At 30.0% G+C, this 21,839-nt stretch overlaps 1 protein-coding gene across 1 annotated transcript in view; it reads right to left on the minus strand.

Moving 5' to 3' along the window:
- LOC123700064 overlaps positions 1-17,790 on the minus strand; it is a 38,962-nt gene extending 21,172 nt beyond the window's left edge. The window contains exon 1 of the mRNA XM_045647176.1: positions 17,520-17,790. The gene's annotated coding sequence lies outside the window, so the exon portion shown is untranslated. The remainder of the gene's footprint in view (positions 1-17,519) is intronic.
- Positions 17,791-21,839: the final 4,049 nt, after the last annotated feature.

The following is a 21,839-nucleotide window of genomic DNA, read 5'->3' on the forward strand; positions in this document are numbered from 1 at the left end:
GACTATCGGTTTAATACGACAATACTATAAAAGTTTATTTACATCTGAATATTTTACTAATACATATATTACTTGCAGAGTTAATGCGTAATAACCTTTATAATGTAGGTAGATACGTCTTTCAGTCTTTATATCTGTCTATTTATAAACTTTTTCTATTACATCTATTACGATCAATTATCAAAACAACAATTAAATAACATAAGTAAAAGTTAATTTAAACGAATTACGCAACCATAATAGTTAAAGTATAATTGGAGGCAATTAAGAATATTTCATAGTTCATCTTGTTAATAAAGACGGTTCACGCGAAATAAAATGTTTGATGTTTAAAATATTCAAATTATGCCATAAAGTGAAAGTAAAACTGGCACGTGGTCCAAATCACCGTTGTCGTAAAATACTCTGCATATAAGACAAAACATAAAAATTTACATAGTATGCATAATGCATGTCCTATGTGAGATCGATTTTTATTTAGAGCCAAAAAATGAAACCGATTTTCTTGTGTCGTAAAAGCTCTGACTCATGTTTAATCTTTATGCTCTATTTTTTTAGAAATTCTAGCGAATTGAATTTATCGTCAAGAGACAGAAAAATATAACATTTAAGACAGTATTGACATTATAGACAGTCCAGAAATTTATTTACAAAGATGTATTAAGTTCTTAGGTGAACTGAAAACTCAATTGTTTTATTTTTCCTTAGAGAACAACGTTTATTCCAAAATATGACATTTTTTTTAAATTGAGTAATATAATTATTTTCACAAAGCATAGCTAAAACCTTTGGTTCTTAAAATCAAATACACTTCAACAATTCAATGAGCCAATCCGTAAAACGTTAATTTTCAGTTTAAAATGACTATCTGTGTTATATTACCATATAAGAAATAGAGCAATTGAAATACAACGCTGAAAGCATGTTCATTCAATACAATGATTTACGACCAATATACAGCTATATTCCGCAATAGATTCGCTCAGTGAGTATCAATGTTTTAATGAATAATTAAATTCTAATTACGTAAATGCTTCCGCACACACAGCTTTACCGTTAATACATTATTATCATTGCTATATTTCGTAGTCTTCTTACACTTTATATTGTACTAGCTTTCCGCCTGCAGCCTCTCCCGCGTTTTCAAAGAAAAACCCGCATAGTTCCCGTTCCCGTGGGATTTCCGGGATAAAACCTAGCCTATGTTCCTAGAATTTTTGAAACCGGTTCAGTAGTTTATGTGTGAAAACCATACATACATACATAATTACAAACCTTTCCTCTTTATAATATTAGTATAGAAGTATAAATTGGAATTACCTTGGAATCAATCACAGATCTGATGAATTTTTACCTCAGATCTATAAATATATTATAATGGATGCAAGAAATTTGACAATGCAATAATGTTAAATTTCATAAAACTAACAATGTCATGTAATAAAATCAACAGATTTTTATGTATGAGCATTATAAATGATAATATTATAAGGATTCAACTGCAATAACGAATAAAGTTATATTAATAATCGATTTAACTTTAACTTAAGTAGGTACCTAACCAAAGTTTTCTAAAGGTAATTTAACTTTTATTTTAATAACCTTGCTGTCACCTTATATGTTTTAAACAAAGAATAGCGTCGTGGTAATGCTAGTAATTTTATCAGCTCTACCGCTCGTTCATCATACGAAATGTTTGTAAATTAGGGGTTAGTTTTCATTACTTTTCTAATTAACATACATTTTAACTAGAATGTACAAAATCATGGGCAAATTTAATGATGCATTGCAAGACCTGTAGCTGAATCTATAAATATTTTATAGCTATGGAAGCTTTGCATTTCATATACATAAGTGGAAACGTAAATCGTAAAATGCGTTTCTCTGAGGTTTCACCATTTATTTTCTTCGCTGTAAATCCTGTTTCCATTTGTTAAGAACCGCAACGATTCCTTAGTGTTCTTAGAATTGAAAATGAAGTACAGGAACAAAACTCGTAATAAATAACCTGTTGATGTTTACAGTTTAGGTAATATACATACGTGAAACGTAGATTATTTTCTAACAGGTAACAAAAAAGGTATTTATAATATTAGACGAATGAGTTAGCTTTTACCGTAGAATCTAAATTGATTGATAAGATGATAAGAATACATATAATTATTTATTGTTGAGAATAAAAAAAATCCTTAATCAAGGGAGAACTGAGTAGGTAGTAGGTAATAGCGCAGGTTCATAATCACATTATATATATTTTGTTTGGTACAAATATATCTATTACTAGCTTTCCGCCGGCGGCTCCGCCCGCGGTTTCAAAGAAAAACTCGCATGGTTCCCGTTCCCGTGGAATACGGGATAAAACCTATCCTATATTACTCGTGGATAATATAGATTTCGAATGGTGAAAGAATTTTTAAAATCGGACCAGTAGTTTATGAGCCTATTCATTACAATCAAACAAACAAAGTTTTTCTCTTTATAATATTAGTGTAGATTTATTGAAGACCATAGAATCATTTAAGGTAATCAACCATTGCTTTGTCGAGAAACTCCATGATCATTTCTTGTCAGTAGCTTGAATAATTAATAGCAGAAGTAATTAGTAAAGTTCAGACACAAGATAGTAATAGCGGCTATGTTACTTATTAGTTGTTTAGGGCGCAGTCACATTGACAAACTTACATAGAAGTATATATGAAATATTTTTTGATAGAGCAAGTTAGAAATTCTAATGATGGATGATGATGACGTTTATTTTAAAATATCTATCTAGTTAAGAAGCTGTACACTAAACAGCGAGATATAAAAAGGTGTTAAATGTATCTCAAGATTTCCTTACTTTAAATTAAGAAATGGAAACAGAGCTATATTTATATATCACGTTAATTAATTGTCCCAGATACTACAGTGTTAATTTCTTATGACTCCACAAATTAAAATTCTAATATATGCATATATAAATGTATATAAATTAAAATATATACAAACTACCTACATATTATTTTCCAATGTGAACGCGTCCTTTGAAAATCTTCATAAGAAGGAATGTGCGTATATAGTTTCTTGTCAAGTTAATGTACTCTTTTAGGATTTTTAATAATTCATTCACAGTTGTTATCTATTGTCAAATAATATGAACAATGCAAACAAACAAACAGATAAAAAACACACTATTCAGGTAATAACAATGAACAGAGTCTACCTCTAATTACTCTACTATTTTGACCTAGTAAATCTCCAAAATTCGTGTTAAACTCTTTAACAAGAATGTTCCGTTACAACCATTATTTTGATATTGCGAAACATTGAATCCCTAATAAATAGTGTGCGTCAAACAGGTCGTAACAATTATTTGAATTAACCGCACTTTTAATTTACGTAAGAACACGTAACTGTTATATCTATGTGTGTCTTTGTTCAGGTTTGTTATTAGTCCTATATGGTTAATGTATTATTTATTTGCTTGTAATTAATTTAATTGGATAATGGATAATTTTAATTGTTAGTTTATGAGTATGAACTATTTAGAAGCGTACTGCAAATCCTAGGTTTGATTCAGAAAGATAATGCTTCATGCTTCAGCTAAAATGTACCTATATATTCGACTACGAAATACGATATAAGAACTATCAAATTTAAGGAGCAAATGATTGATAGATTAAATTATTATCAAGCTATTAACAACACCATTAACGTCGAATAATATGCAAGCATCATATCAATCATAGTTAAAAATATTAATGGCTCATTCGAATTGATGATGGCTTGAAGGTGGGCTATTTCAAATCTTTTTTTTTTATTAAAAGTGTTTCAAACTCACTAAAAAGTTTATTATTGCCATAACCAGCATATTATATTAAGCCAATTCATTTTTTAACACTAAGTATATAATAGTTATTATTATGCAAATTTATTTTGATATTAATAAATAAAATAACTTTCCGTTCTCTTAAATTGCGTAAAGGCAAGTAAAACAGATATAGAGAGAAAATAAATAACGGCTCATAAATACCTTGTCCACTATATTATTAAAACGGTAGAACATTGTTTGATTTAGTCTCGCTATGTCAAACGCTTCGTAGGAAAAGGATAAATACCGAATATATGCTGAATATAATATAAATAAATTATAATGTTTATAATATATATATAGACATAAAATAAATGCCTATTGTTATAGAACAATATCTTGATAAGACAATAAGCTCTATGAATACACATTAGTTAGTTTACTGTGTAGCTTCTACATAATTTATACATGGAGAGATAGTTTTTAATTAATCTCGCATTAGGCTGCCTCACTACAATGTGCGAGTCGATAAATTGTACAAATTGGACGATACATTCAATCAAAAGATCGTATCGAACATATCATAACGGTGTCAGAACCGTACTGCCCTGCTACATCTCATACAGTTACTTTACCCCACTTACTGTAAGCACCGTGAATTTATTATAAAGTTTCACTGTCGTCTTATTGCTATTAAAATTTTCTCGTTTACCGTTTACACATCTTGATAATTCTGGTTTGAGATGTTTTCTTATTCGATTAATTATAACACGCGAACCGGTTTAATGCCTTGACATTATTATGCGTTTGCACTCCTAACGCGATACACTTTTTGCATTTTTTGCTAAATTTATTTTGTAAGAAAGTAATACTAATCATTGATCCTTAAATTATTATTTATTTCTTACTGAATAAGAAAAAGAGAAAATGTTCCTAAAATTAATTCAGAATATTATTGAAATGTGATGTAGAGCAATCATATAGAACAATCTGATTAACTCTTTATTATTAACAACTTTAACGTAAAATAAACGACTAGAACAGAGATAAGATATCAACTACATTTAATTGTTTCGTTAATATCGTCTCAAAGAAACATTCAATACGCTACTACTCATAGAAAACGATACGTCAATTAGCTATAATACCACAGATCGCAACGATTGTCTTAAAACAAAACCAGCTGAGCATAAAGGCATATATAAACATGTTAATATTTACGAGTTTTCTCGTCATCTCGTGACGTTGTTCACCCGCTTTCACTGACGCTCATTCGTCTTGATGATGGACACTTGGATGCTAAGAAAATACTGAATTTTAACACACATTTTGGGTTTATTGCTGAATTCACACTAGTCACTTCTATCATAAATTTCGTACGGGGAAATAGAGGCTTTATTGCAAAAATGAAATTACCTTAAAAAAAAATTTCTATGAGATAGCACACTGTACCTAATAAAATATACATATATAAAAGAATTTACTACACTTCTAATCCAAAGCCTATAGAATTAGTATTGAAAGAGTTTAAATCGGCTTATCCTGCCCAGTTTCCGTCCGTTGCCATAACTTAAAACACAAACACTTTAATAAAATGCCCATAGCGACAGATTAATATAATATTATAAAAATAATTATAATATATGGGAAGTGTTTCAAATTTAAGTTATTCGAAAATACGTATATGAATCCGTAGGTGTGAAATGCAGTCTCCTTCGCAGTTCGCTCCAATATTCAAATAAGAGGCAATAAATTTTCACTCCGCACATGCTAAGAGAATGTAATGAAGTTTTACCGTCTAAAAATACCGTTTGTATAATAACTAAGCATATGATAAATAGAATCCATATAGTATTACATAAATAGCTACCGCCTACATCATAACAGCAAAAAATTGCAAAACAATTAGAGCGCAAATATAAAAAATAATTAACAGCCTTCCTATTTAATATTTCACCATCATCGGAAACAGGACCTTTGAATACGAGTAACAATTCATCAGTTACTCAAATTCCTTTCTGGCGTGAGTCTATAAATTATGAAATTGCACACTTAGTGAAAAAACTTACTCAACGTAATGAACCATATTTCTTAATACCTTAAGCAATTTTAAAATTATAGATGTATTATAACGTTACAAGAATAAAGTGCCGTTAGTATAAATGGATCGAGAAGGCTCTGAGTGCTGGTGCTGGATGTAGGTTTATATGTTGCACTTGCTCATTAATACGCGCAACGACCTGTCATTAAGTTCGCGATAACGTCTCATGTTATGGTAAAATGACTGAAAAGCACTTTGATGTGCGTAAATTGGAGGGAAACTTTTCCTCGTCGTATTCAGAAGTAGGAGAAAAAAATGTGTGCGTGTTCTAGTGTACACACGTAAGAAGTGAAACTCCTTTATGACCTTATTTATCAAAAAATAATTTACTTTATGCAACTTTACAGAAATCTGAAAAATGACGATCACGCGTGGTAGGGATAAGAAAAAGATGGCGCGTAACGGAAAAATTTCACGCGTAACGAAAAAATGGTACACAAAATTTTTTCCAACCCCGATAAAGAAGTTTCACTTGAATAAAATTGTCTGTTGTTTATCCCTATAGATAATTCAAGGTGCTATGTTAGAGATGAAATTTATAAGTATTTTCTTTTCCACGCTAACATAACAAAAACACTCAAACAAAAGATTTAATTGACTTAAATATTATTAACTGATTTCTAAAATCAAAACTATTTTATTTTTCTTAGAATGCATCTAAGGAATGCATATACAATTTACATATTGTATACGAATAGTCTATTTTCCGTAAACACAGATTAAGTTGCGTTTGTTCCTCGTATAGGAGCATTATACTTGAGAAATGTAATTTGTGCAATGTATAGATTGCATCTCCGTCGAACATGACTTATGTATTATATAAAGACATTGGCATTACGATGTAAAAGTCGTGTACAAGATGAATGTAACGTAAATAATTATGTTATGATAGCGTCTACTACGTGAATATACAATATCGACGTAACCAGATTAATCTCTAAACTACGCAGTATAATAAACTCATTGTATAGATAAACCAATTAACTTATCTCTAAATACAAATTTAGTGGCAGTGTTAGTTGCCATATTTCTCGGAAAGGGTTTCACCAAATTCTATAGTATATATAAGTTAGGTCTGAAAATAGGTTGTAAGTACTTTTAAACACTCCTGAAACACAAGGGGGCCTGGGTAATTTTTATGATATAATTTCCTGTAATATAGTCAATAAAAAATGCGAAAAATAATACTAAATGTCTATGATATTTAAGACTTCATATAAGAGCTGATATAATGATAATTGATAACGTTTACTTATGAATTTCTAAAGCCTACTAATGTTGATTTAAATAAATTACAGTATTATCGTTATAGGCAATATACATTTTCTTTTTATCCGTGTCGGAACCAGTTAGTTATGCAAATCTCCTGTGAGGTGGATTTTAAATTCGTTTTCTTCACTTTTAAAGTAAAAGCTTTTGCTATTAATCACGATTATTAAAAATTGTCTATAAATGTTAGTGAAAGTAATACTATATAATGGCTAACGTAATATATTGTGTAAACTATGGCAAATTTTAATTATTATTACATCGATTTGATGTTATAAAATTTCGACGTTTACCATTTATCGAGCAATTAGATTTAGAAAGGTTAATTATTTTTACGACCATCCTCACCAAATTAAACTTTATTATGCTGTAATATAATAAAAATCGAATACCTACACGTTTTCTTTATCAAGTTTTAAAGCCTTTTTTCAAAGGACTCGACTACATTAGTAAGAATTCCACGATATTGTTATCTATTCAAAAGATCAATGATAACACTAATAAATACTTAATTTACACAAATTTACATATACGTATACAAATATTTTAATTTTTCTCGTATTAGCTTTAATTTTAAGCAGTAAAATTTTATATTTAAAATATTAAACATAGGTACTCACTTTGTTAAAGATTTACAATTAAAATTACTTTGAATACGTGATAAAATCGTGTTAAAAGTGACTGTACTTAAACACTATTTAAACAGGAAACCCTGAAGCGTAACAATCGGACAGGCATCGGTCTACGGAAATAGGTAGTTAGCATCTGCTAATGATGTGACTAAATGTAACAACACTTGCAAAATCATTATGTAAATACCACTTACCAAATTCGAAATCTCATTCTCTATATTCTAGAATATAAATAAAAAGGCTTCAGAATTTTACATTAAAAAGTCATTTTGAAAGTATTGGCTTTTATAGCCAGTGAAAGATATTATTATCGTCCTTTTTATAGTTTATCGACAAGACATTATCTCTATTCATTATGATAATTCCATCCTTAATGGTCTTATTCTAGGTTTAAAGGAATACTTTCTACACCAAAAATATGTATAAATAATTCATTTACAATAAAATTGCCAATATTGATATCTAGCTCGTATTTTTTCATATCCAAAATCATTTTATGCACAGATGGATAAATAATAAGTATTATTTTGTTCCCAATCTCAGACCTCGAATTATTAAATTTGATGTTTGATTGATTGATTAATGATGATGATGTCAATTATAAATCAGTGATGTTTGCCAAAATTTGTGGCCAAAAAAACGTCTAAGAACTACACCGATAATTATGAATTCAAAGCTATTGATTTAAGATTGTTATAAGATTACATAGGTACAATATTTTTCATAACACAGTCATGTTAAATTCAAGTAGTCATGATCCGTAATATGTTTCTTTCTATGCGTGTCTGTTAATTTTACATAAAATATGGTTTGTTCTTATATAACACAATACGTTATAGCATTATTTTATACATTTGTGTAGTTATACCATAAAAATTCTTCCGTATTCCATATCTAGAACAATTTTTGTTAGAGGAAGTTTCTTATTAATTTTGCCAGTTTAGGCATTTTAGAGTCATTTGCATTGATTTACGTAGTAAAGTAACAAGCTTATGAATTTTTTAACTAATTAAATGTAGTTTAATTATTCATTATGCACATATTGTTCCACAAATTTTAATGAACGGGTTTATTTAATAATGAAGATTCTTAATTATGGTGTAGTTGTTTTCTTACAACAATGCACATATAACACCCACAACACATAACAATATGTAATAATATGATAACAGTCTGTGACTGTACTTTTAGCTTCTTGAATTGTCTATCAATTATATCTTTGAAATATGTTTTTTCGAACCATTTTCTCATAGTATTTAAAAGAATATTTTGTATTAACAAACTACACATTTCAGTGTTTGAAAACTTAAAAACCCTCCAAATCCAATCTCACATTATTTAATCCAGAGTACATTAGACCTTTCAAACTAGCAAGTCGTTCTTTCGCACGTAACAGTTGTAGTAATTGCGCTGATTTTTCAACAAATTTCCTAGAATTAAAATCGCATTACGCGCAATCTGTACTCCAGGAGATATGTACTGCAATCATTTCCCGTCATAGAAAGCGGCATAGCTACGTCTAGAATGTATATTGAATATTGATTTTGATTTATTAGCACTGGCTATGTTAGATGATGATCTCTAGGGAGTTATGCTCGAACTTCGAGTATTGAATGCCATGACTTGCTAGGACTACTTTCTCATAAAACCTTTCGTAATTGTCTTTGGGGTGGGTAAGGTAGTAAGGATAATTAGGTATCACATACTTGTAGGGATGTACTAAGAAGAATCCATTAATTTATCTACCAATAACAAAAAAATAATTATAGAAATAACATCTATAATAGATAGAGTACTGAACAATGTCAAAACGAAAATCTGACCACATGACCCATCCGAACCCAACGGAAAAGAACTTTAAAAGAAGTATGTACCTATTCAGTTGATGATGCACGAGTAGGAACATAATAAAAATAGAAACAACTATATGCACTTTAGAAAGTTTGCGAAAAATCTTTTAAAAACTACTTCGACTTTATTAATTTATCTTGCTTATAATTCTTCATTTATCTAAATGCAATCTTCCTATTCTAAACAAGGTACACAAAAACATTAATATATTGTAATTTTATAACAAATTTCTAGAAAGAATTGACAATTAGGGTAAACGCAGCTATCAACGACCCATCGAAAATCTGAAGGTATTACCGACCTATAAAAGTAATTCGAAATTTAAACGTTTCCAGAACTATTCTAGCTATAGGTAGGCAAAGTTATACACGAATGTATTACTTGAGCATCGTATACTTTAACGTTAGAGTGAGTAACTGAGCAAAAAAGAGTTAAAATGCGTAAGTTGCTGCGGGGTAGCGTGGAAGCAGGACGTGTCGTACTGTTCCGTTGTTCCTTCGGGTAAGTACTGTGAGTATCTTTTTAAGACATTTACAAACAAATGACATCTATACTTTAATTTATATTACTAAATGTCAATGCATTTAAGTGTCAACTTTTCATTTCTTACAACATTTTAATAATAAAAAGTAATTTGAAACGATAAAACTTAAAATTAAAATGGGACGGTGTTAGCTTCACCAGTTTAAGCCGCGGCAGGTATCAACGACCCGTAAGTCGGCAATGGCAGCAACGTAACTTTTTGTTTTATTTTCTTTTATGTTATTATATCACACTAACACAAGTGGTTTTATGGACCAGTTGAAATCTAAGCTATGAGTCTTCATAAAAATCTATTAGCGACTAAACTTTTTTGTCTAGTGTTGTGTCTTTTAGCGTTGTCAATTTATACAAAGTTATGATATTTTCGAGGATCCCTATCGAATAGTTACAGAAGTAAATCATTGTTTTTTTTTTGTTTAAACAATATGCATTTGTTCATATTTTGTATGACATTAATCAATTATAATCTATTTTATAGACTGATGATCAAATGAATTAAAATAACCATTTTTTTATGGGTCGGTAATACAATTTAGGTTTATACTTACATACTTTAATACCGACCCATGTGGGTCGGCAATAGCAACTATAGGAAGCTATTACCGATCGAATATAGATTGTTTAGTTTCTCATCTACAAATTCAAATTCAAATTGCTTTATTTGCAGAATGTAGAATAAAGATGTATGTATATACAGATAATATTGATCCTTAAACATTCTGCTCGTAATTGAGCGTGCAAATATATTTTTATTACTTTTATGACATAATAGGTGCCTATTAAAAATTATATTTTTAAGTTAAATTTAAAAAATTTAAAAAAATTATATTTTTAGGTTTTTAGGTTAAATTAACATAAAACATATAATTAGGTATATTTTTTCCAGAAATATGGAGCCACGAAAGCGGCGAAAAGTATTCAGTAAAACACAACTCGCCGAAGCAATCAATCAAATAGCATAACGAAATATCCTAGAGTTTGAAATCCTAAATTTAAAATATGTACATATATTAATAGTATTATGTTGATTAATTTAAAAGTTTATAATTATTTAGTTCATTACTAAAAAGTACTCATTTGTTTTATTAAAAACTAGCTTCCGCCCGCGACTCCGTCCGCGCGGATGTCGGTCTTCGCGTGGATGGTTATTTCTCCATTTTGAGTACCTCTGTCAATAACATCTTATAAATATCTATTGGACCCAATTCCCAAATACGGCTAGGCCTATAATAATACGCAACGTGTGTTCGCGGTTCTACGGAACAACGTCTATGGATGAAACTGAAAAATTAAGATTAATTTTTTTCTACGTATTTTTCCAGGATAAAAAGTATCCTATTTTACGCCCAGGATAATAAGGTATGTAGGTACCAAGTTTCATCGAAATCGAACCGCTAGTTTTCACGTGATGCCTTCACATACAGACAGACAGACAGACATACAGACAGACAGACAGACAGACAGACAGACAGACAGACAAAAATTTTTTTAATCACATATTTGGGTTTGGTATCGATCCAGTAACACCTCCTGCTATTTATTTTTTCAATATTTTCAATGTACAGAATTGACCCTTCTACAGATTTATTATATGTATAGATAACTAAAATTAAAAAATACGAATATATTTGCATTTTTATTTCATTTTATTAAGATCGGTAATCATCATCATCACTAGCTTCTATACATTCCATTGCTGGAAAAAGGCTTCCTCTCACATACGATCGGGAATAGCTGCATAAAAATCGTTAATAGCTTCACAGCCGTTTTTATGGGTCGGTAATAGCAACAATCGACTAAGTCACATTGTAAATTATTTTTTACAAGATAATCCTTTATTAGAATGTATTTGCTTCAATAAATACATTTTTTATACATAACACTAGCATATAAAATGAAATTATAAATCTTTAGAAGAACCAGTATACTTAAAAAATATGGTTGATTTTGAAATTGCCTTAGAGGGGTCGTTAATACCTGCGTTTACCTTAATGTTCTCCGTAACCTTTAACACTTACTTTCACTGATACAAAACATAACTTTTATTATGCTTAGTCATAAACCTACACTCTACACTCTACAGTCGTGAATAAATCCTTGACCAAAACTCGAGAGACGTGACACACAATACATTAAGTGAAATTTGCTTTTGTTTGCTGAAAATGCATTCTCCTTTGTTTCGACAATCATATATAGTTAGCAATTTTAATGAATCCAATGCAAACGGCCTTTCCTTACACTTTCGTACGCAATGACGTAACGGATGTATTTTAAAATAATTTAGGGAAGTAAGGGGGAATTCAAATTGGATAATATATAGAAAATCTCAAGTTTATTTTTTTATTTTTGACAATTCTGAAAAATTTTATACTTCTAAAAATGTTCTCGATTTTTGAATATCAGGCCTAAAATATAGTAAATTAATTTACGAAATTAGTATATTATGATTAGATTAAATTATTTATGAGATTTTTTGTAGCAAGTTTATTTCAATCTATATTGATACTAAAAAGTGAGTTGGAGGCTAAGTGAGCGATGAAAAAGATCTTATATTTCAAACTTAATTTGATTGTATTTATTTAATTCATTAAGAAAAATAAAACAAAATAATAATAATATACAACCACGGTTGCCACAATCAACCACACCACAATCAACGTCTAGAAATTGTTATAAACTTATTATTAAACAATCATCGAAGCTTTCAGATGTCCAAGACTTTTGGTTATTCACGAGTCATTCAGAAAGTGTGTTATATCTCATCTAGAGTGAATGCTCTTCCGATTTATTTTTAAACGATACTTTTTATAGTCAATAAATGTGAATGGATATTTTAATTTAATTTTCTTTTACACTATGACCTAATATAACAATGAATATAGTTAAAGCAATCGTCAAAATATAAGAGCTTTCGCTTTTTTATACTAGATACTAGCTTACCGCCCGCGGCTTCGCCCGCTTTGTCTAAAACCTAATATATTATATACTAAAACCTTCTTCTTGAATCACTCTATCTATAAAAAAACCGCATCAAAATCCGTTGCGTAGTTTTAAAGATTTTAGCATACAAAGGGACATAGCCCATAGGGACAGAGAAAGCGACTTTGTTTTATACTATGTAGTGATGATATAATAAGATAGAACGAAGAAATACATAGTAGAAATTAGCATAACGCGAACGTTGTAAACAAACAACAAAACACACATTTTCATATTTTTATTGCAAATCAAACATATCAATCATGAATGAAAATAAAAGACTAATAAAGTTATTAGAATTCACTGTATCATTCTCGTATTATATTAACAATTTTGTATGCAAATGTCTATAAAATCGGCTTTATACGAAACATCACCTGTTGGAGCACCGTTTAACTATAAATGCTTTATCAATAAAATCAGAATAAAACCTTACGTAAGATCAGTTTGAAAGTTAAACCAAGGTTTTTCCGATCTTTTAGAAAGATTTATTAACTTATCAGGATTTCAATTCACATGCCTTAAATAAATAAATGTTAAGAATGAGAAATTGATTTTAGTCTTTAATGTCGATTTAAATAATTAATTGTTTTGTGGTATTGGTTTAACTTTGATTAACTCGACTATTAGTTTTTTATAAGCGTTATATAGCACTTAATATACGATAATTGGTAGCGTTTAACCGATTTTCCGGTAAAGGTTTAATCCACGTGAATATTTCGAGACAATGGGTACGATACGTATACGTATGTAAAACATTTGTGAATATGTGTGATACTTTAAGTATTTTGAAAACATGTATGAATGTAGAGAGACTTTACTAACAACCATGTAAGGGTCTTCAAAATCAAACTTTTTACCAAATCTTATACATAAAAATGAATCCCAATATGTGTTGGTAAGCGCATAACTTGAGAACGGCTTAACCGATTTATTTATTTATTTATTTAATTAAGGTCAGCCAACAGTTGTTTACATCAACACATACATACAGAAACAAGAACACAAAATAACTTATATAAATGCAACAGCTACTTAAAAGCTAACACCACATGCAAGATCTTTTTTTTTTTCTAAAAAAAAAAAAATTTCGTTAATTCTTTTTGGTGGTTCTTATGTAGAGAAAACGTGAATATGTACCACGGGCGCAGCCGGGGCGGACCGCTAGTATTATATATTTATTAAATCTTCCAATTTATATTGGCAATCAATATCTATTTTTCTTCGTAATATCTCCCTATAACTTATTTCTCTCTACGTATCATTCTTCACCTTGGACAAGCGTACACCAAATTTAAATTAAGCACTTTTTAATACCATGTTTATGAAAAACCAGTCTTCCTGATACTTATCATAAAAACACGCACTTATCTATAGCTTTTTGTTTGTCAAAGTTGCAAATTCCCACGAAGTAATTGTTTGCTTTCCATGCTTTGAAGAAGCAAATCAATCAATGTTTAATAGGAAATCATGAATAATTCAAATTTTGTTGTAATTGCTTGTAAAACTTTTATATATATATATCTAAGTACTAATACTATAAAGAGCATTTAAAATAAAAATATTCGACCGATTCTTTAAAAAAAACATATGAAAGCCATATTTTTAATTACTTTATGGACGATAATTAAATTTTATAATCAGTTCCGAAATTGTTCAAAAAATAATAATTACTAACCCTTATTATTTTTACCCCTGGAATTATATAGCTATACAGTGCAGTCGAAGTTAAGCTCTCCAAATGTATAAAATTTTAAAGAAATATGAGATGTACACTACGCGAAAAGAAAGCTTTGTATAATCAAAAATATAGACTAAAGAACTTGCTTTCTACAAACATACATAAAGTAATATAAACAAAGTTTGGCTCTATTCATATACGTACTTATGTAGCACAAATATTATAATTTATGAAATGTCAAAAATAAATACAGTCTTTAGATAAATTGTTTAATATTTTATCGCAAGCGTCTTCGCGCTCGTTTTCAAAGGAAAACCCGCATAGTTCCCGTTCTCGTGGGATTTCCGGGATAAAACCAAGTTACCCTCTATATGTGTGCTAAATTTCATTACAATCGGTTCAGTAGTTTATAGGTGAATACCATACATACATACAAACCTTTCCTCTTTATAATATTAGTATAGATAATTTAACATTCCTCATTTCGTACGAATTTTATTCGACAAAATGAATATCGTTTGGAACCATTGTTTTTAGCCATTATATAAATCAATCACTATTAAAAAGCTAACATACTTGTGATATCTCAAAAAGACCTATTAAAAGAATGACTGTAATATTTTCCTCAATTTGTAAATACGCAGCACTTTCATATTTTACATTAAGATTCAACGAGTAAGGCATTTACGCCAAGGCTCAAATTAAATTTCACTTTAATTTTAAATTTATAACGCACCTTCGACTAACAAGATTAATAGGTAATAATTCTTGATAAGCACGCAATTAAACAATATTAAAAAGCTACTGAAGAAAATATGTAATTTAATGTTGTTTGTAATGTTTGTAAAGCAACAAGTGTTCATCAATCGATTAGCATACTATAAAATGTTGATACAATTTTATAGGCTCCTTTATGATAAAAAGCCTAAACTAAAGAACGAGAGAGTCACCCTTTCTGGATTCTTTCTCTAATTGTTAGAAGCCCCGAATGTACAAGTTGGACGAAGAGATTATTGCTTATAGGTACCTCCTTTACTTGAATATTCGTAAAAATTTAGCTCTATAGTTAATACAAAGAAATTAAAAGGTTAGAAACTTCGTCATATCTAAAAGTGTCAATGATAAACAATAGAAAAAAACTTAAAGAAAGTTATATGTATGTACTTATTATATTTTTCACTAGCTTCCGCCCGCGACTCCGTCCGCGCGGATGTCGGTCTTCGCGTGGATGGTTTATTTCTCCATTTTGAGTAGGTACCTCTGACAATAAAATCTTATAAATATCTATTGGATTTGGACACGGCTAGGCCTATAATAATACGCAACGTGTGTTCGCGGTTCTACGGAACAACGTCTATGGATAAAACTGAAAAATTAAGATTAATTTTTTTCTACGTATTTTTCCAGGATAAAAAGTATCCTATTTTACGCCCAGGATAATAAGGTATAATTATACCAAGTTTCATCGAAATCGAACCGCTAGTTTTCACGTGATGCCTTCACATACAGACAGACAGACAGACAGACAGACAGACAGACAAAAATTTTTTTAATCACATATTTGGGTTTGGTATCGATCCAGTAACACCCCCTGCTATTTATTTTTTCAATATTTTCAATGTACAGAATTGACCCTTCTACAGATTTATTATATGTATAGATTAACAGATCTGCTAGAGACTATAAGATATAATATGGTAAATAATCGCTATATGGTAAGAGCAGCGTTTTTTGCATAATTAGTACGCTATTCCACCAATTAGGTCTATTACATAAAAAAATCCCCACTACTTTTGAGTAAAATATTATATGCATAGAGAATTCCCGATCTGCGACGATGTCTTATCCAAAGTTGGTATATCATCAGCCTTATACCAAACTAATAAGGTCGGTTTTTATGTAACATTTAAATATAAAAAAAATAGTTTTAATTAATTACCACTTAGCATAATTACTAATCTTTAAACTGAAATCATTATCATCATTTAAAGAGAAATTAAAGAGAATTTTTTTTAGATGTAGAGCAATAAAAAATATCACAAATTGTCATATTAATCTCATGTCTCATCTGTATTGAAAATAACAGAATTCTTTGTCTATATTTACTAATATTCCTTGTAATTATTAAGAAAACTAGGGTGTAAAATCTCGAAAGCTCTGATAAATTCGAGCTTTGGATCATATTGGTAGTTATATCAATATACCTATTACATTCATCAATAAAATAAAATATCAAATAGTATCGTGCAAGAAACGTTCCTGGTACAATAGGTAAGTAGGTAGACACTAATATATACCGCATAGCGTGATAGTACAGGCTATAATTTATTATCAACAGAGTAAAAATCGAGAAATTAAATATTTTCACGCGTTGACCACGTACTTAATTGTAAAGTTAATTTTTATATCGATTTATTACTGTGTTCTCTAATTAAATACGTTGAGCTCCATGATCTCTTTGCTTGAGCAATTTTTATTATTGTCAATACTGATGCCCTAAAAAATCCGTGCTAAATTTTGCAGCACATAATTTCCCTGCAGTAAGAAAGGGAAATTATGTAAGGCTGGTTACAGTTTTATAAATTAACAGATTAGGTACCTTAATTCTAAAATTTCTTACATCAAATACGTAATGCGAAAAAAAAGTCTAATAAATAATAACATAAAACTCACCATAGTATTTTGTGATGCAATATCCAAAATTCAGAACATAAATCCGCAAATTAAAACATAAACAAAAATAAAACGTTTATTTTATTTGGTATGTATGTACTAAGCACGAAAAGTTTATCACAAAAATGTATCACAACACAATACAATTCAAAAATCGAACTCGGTTCGCGCGCAAACTGTCATAGACAATGTTTTCTTTTTAACAAGCGGCTCTAATTTCTCACATGCCAGCAACGCATGCCGAAGGAGGATGTGCATGCGTGGGGAGCGTGCTTTGTGATCGCCGGACGATGGTCAACTGCTTTGGAGCTTAGAACACTCACAAGTCACAACAACGGTGCTATACTGAGATCAGCGATGCGCTTCATTTTGGAATATATGTTAAGAAATCTAAATTCACCATCATGTCCTAACAACATATTAACAAAACTTAGATAAAATTTAAGGCATTCTGCATGGTTTAGTCTCAACATAAACGCTCTATTTTTGTCACGAATTAAATAAATGAATAGTATCTATGGGTGATTTGCATGGGAATGCGTATAAAATATCTAAAAGTATATGAGGACTTACGATTTATGGTGACATTAACTTAATATTCAACATAACGATCAATACCATAAATATTTTCACCGTGAAAGTTAACATTTGTGTTTAGACACTTCGAAGCGAGTTTAGGTTGTGAAAGCGCAAAATATGAATTAACATTTTTAACGTAATGAATATTTTTGCACTACAATATCGCTAATTAATATCTTAATTGCGGTACTTTTGAGTAATTGTTCGCAGAAATGTTGGTTATGTATGTGTAAATATATACTAATTTATAATTTCAACAATGTGTCATTTTACGTAAATCCATAGCAATGAGTTAAGAAAATATTCAAATGTTTTATTACGGACCAATAACAATACGATACATAATTTTGTTTGTGGGTAAGTAGGGATAATTAAAAATTGTGGACATGATTCTTCATATATATAAATGTTAATTTGTATATTTCTATTGTATTGGTGTAAACAATTATTAACTTTCATAAACAATTAACAAATAAATAAAAATGTAGAGCATAGGTGCGCTACACCGACCTTGTCGAATTTACTGAATTTATTGACAATTTATTACCTAAAATTATGTAGAGCCATATGAAAAAAAAAACTGTTGCTACATAAAATTATGTAGAGCCATATGAAAAACAAACAAATTGGAATATGATGCATGCGTGCAATAGAAATTGAAACCTTTTGATTAATCATATTTTAGATCCCTTGTTAAATGTATAGAGATTTAAATATATTGAGTCGACCTAGATATAATTTGGTGTATAGCGCAGGGGGCTTAGTGGTTGTAAACTTGTAACCTTGCACTTCAATAAAAAAAGCCGGGGATTCGAGCGAGACATGAAAATATTTGCTGATTTGGCAATTTAGGTATATGCTCATTATTCATATCTCCATTGGTTCGTGGTCAGGAAAGGTTTGTCAAAGACGCTCCACGACTTTAAGCAGTGTGAAATATGATCAAGATAAAGAAAAGATAAAGTCTTAACCTTCATATGTGGTTTGTTTGATTATAGGAAACAATTATGTGTAGGTAGTTTTATTATGAAGTGCAATAAACTTCCACACATATGCTAGGTAGAGTACCTTTTTTATAGTGGGGAAAATCTACCTACTTCCCTACTATTATATAATTAAATTTTTATAATACAGTAACAGTAATATTATAATATTATCACTAGTCATTTGTTATATTATTTAGTTACTAAATATAAACAAATAACACGAAACTTTAACAACCAATTTCCTTATAGACTAGCATCTTCCAACGACATTATTTTAATTCGCATGACATTCGATACATCGCCTCTAGCATTAGAAAGTTCAAAGTATTTCACCTTCAAAACGTCGTTTAACAAATTAAAGCATTGACATTTAATACAAAAATATGCAAATAATATGTCTGGTATTAAATATTTATTTATCTTAAACTGTTTCCAGTAGCTATGTTAGCAAATGTTTATGAAATGCGCTAGGAACGTAATCGCCCTAGGTTATAGAGAAGCGTCTAGTCATCTAGCGCATACCGTTATTGGTCTGAGCTAAAGCTTCGAAATGTAAGCTTGGTATTATTGAATTGCATTTCGAATCAAAATACGAATTCCAATCGATAGTTATAGTTAAAACAAGGTTAAAACTTATTTAAATGTGTTTTGTTGAATTTATTTGCTCAACAACTTGACTTAGAACTCTAGTGTTTTCTTATCCATAAAAAATGCTGCCAATAGAGAGAGAGAGAGAGACACTTCCTTTGTTTTAAGAACAAAAGAGAAAATGAAAAAAAAGAGATTATTTATTAAAAATCAATCATAATATTTAATTGGGAAATCCCAATCTGCATTTAGCTATTAAAGTAGAGTTGTTATGGTCTACGCACTCAAAGGTTTGTAGAAATGTTAATTGTGTTTCTATTCATATATTATTTATATGATATCTATTTTGATCTCGTCTAAAATAAAATAAAAATGAAGAGACATAACGCCAAACACTTATTATATATTCAGAATAAGATTTCACTGCTTGCTGATAATCTATTTAGCACTTTTTATTTTTTAACTTATATAAGTAATAAATTTTACAGATAACAAAAGCGGACATATCCAATAGTTAGCCATATATCAAATTTGCGCAGTTGATACACTGGCTCAATAACATGGAAACGACTTTTTTCTTAGAATTAACGCTTTTATCACACCAGAGCATTTCACACAACCCGTTATCCGGCACATAATTGCACTCCAGTACACTTATCGCTTGAATAACCAACGGCGATTAAGACAAATGCTCATTAAATTTCTAATTATAATCGACCGTGTCTTATCCATGATATATTGATCGGTGAAGCCATCTTGTCAGTACCACGTGCCAAGGAGACAAACCTCAAGTTAGTTACATTCTAGATGCGAAAGCGTGTGTTTGAGTGACAAATAAACTCATCATTATCTGAACGGAATGCTGAATGATATGAAAAATACAAATAAATATATATATATATATATATATATATATATATATATATATATATATCTCCATGGGCACTATGTTGATCAAACGTGCCATATAGTTAGTAATTATTTGATCCGTTTTCACTTGTTGATCCGGTTGGTATTTGTGGATCCATTGCCACACCACCGTCCGTATGTGGATCCGAACGGAGCCACAAGTGTCACCATCAGTAATAATAATAATTACGTGCTTTTTATACAAATCCACCTTATTTGCGTTTGAGCTCTTGTTGATCCGATTCAAATGAGCCAATCAGAGCCCACCGAGCTCAGCCATTGGTCGCTTGCGGCCTTAGCCATTTGAAGGTTTAAACTTTAAAGACATTTATTCCCGTTATAGAAACGTATGTTGCCGTTCGCCTTACATAATTTGTTCGGATCTTCGGGAAGGCAAGATAGCTAGCTCGTCTATTAGGATAGTGGCGATTTTATGTTGAGATTATGATATTTGTATTTATGTTTTTATGTAGCGCTTTGCGGATGAACATACACGTATTATAAAAGTATAATTGTTTTAAATTCATTATTTTAGTGTCGTCGTAGATTTTATTTGTAGAAGTTAAAAAAGGATAGTTAAAGATAGTTTTAATGATTTTATTTTGTAAAATTTGGAGTGGCGCTAATTTATTTTTGTAAGCACTCCCCCATACTTCTATTAGGTGCGGCTTTACTAACGTGTTGTAGATGGTGTGGCGTAATTTATGAGGAATGCAAGAAGTAATATTACGCAGAGATCTAAGAAGTGCTGATAATTTATTTTTTAGGTGGTCGATGTGATAATTCCATTTTAGAGAACTGTCGATTCGCAATTTCTCGTGGGTCTTATGTTCTAATACAACACCGTTAATTTTAAGTGGAGCGTGTGGTGGAATAATTTTGTTATGAGCTTTGAATTTAATATAACATGTTTTAGATATATTTATTTTTAGTAGATTGCATTGAAACCATTTATTTAATTTATTTAAATCATTTTGTGCTTGCGCTATCATGTCATGTATAGAGGGACCACAATAAAACAGACAGGTGTCATCCGCATAAATCTTGTAAATTATTAATATAAATTAAAAAAAGCAATGGGCCTAGAATCGTACCTTGTGGTATGCCACATGTAATTGGTAAGTGAATGCTATCGTGGTTATCTATTTTAACTATTTTTGATCGATTTTTTAAATATGATTTCAGCATATCTAGTGCTTTACAATTAATGTTAATGGATGCTAATTTCTTCATTAAAAGTTCGTGAGAAACGGTATCG

This window comes from Colias croceus, chromosome 19 (genome assembly GCF_905220415.1).
Source record: "Colias croceus chromosome 19, ilColCroc2.1".
NCBI lineage: Eukaryota > Metazoa > Arthropoda > Insecta > Lepidoptera > Pieridae > Colias > Colias croceus.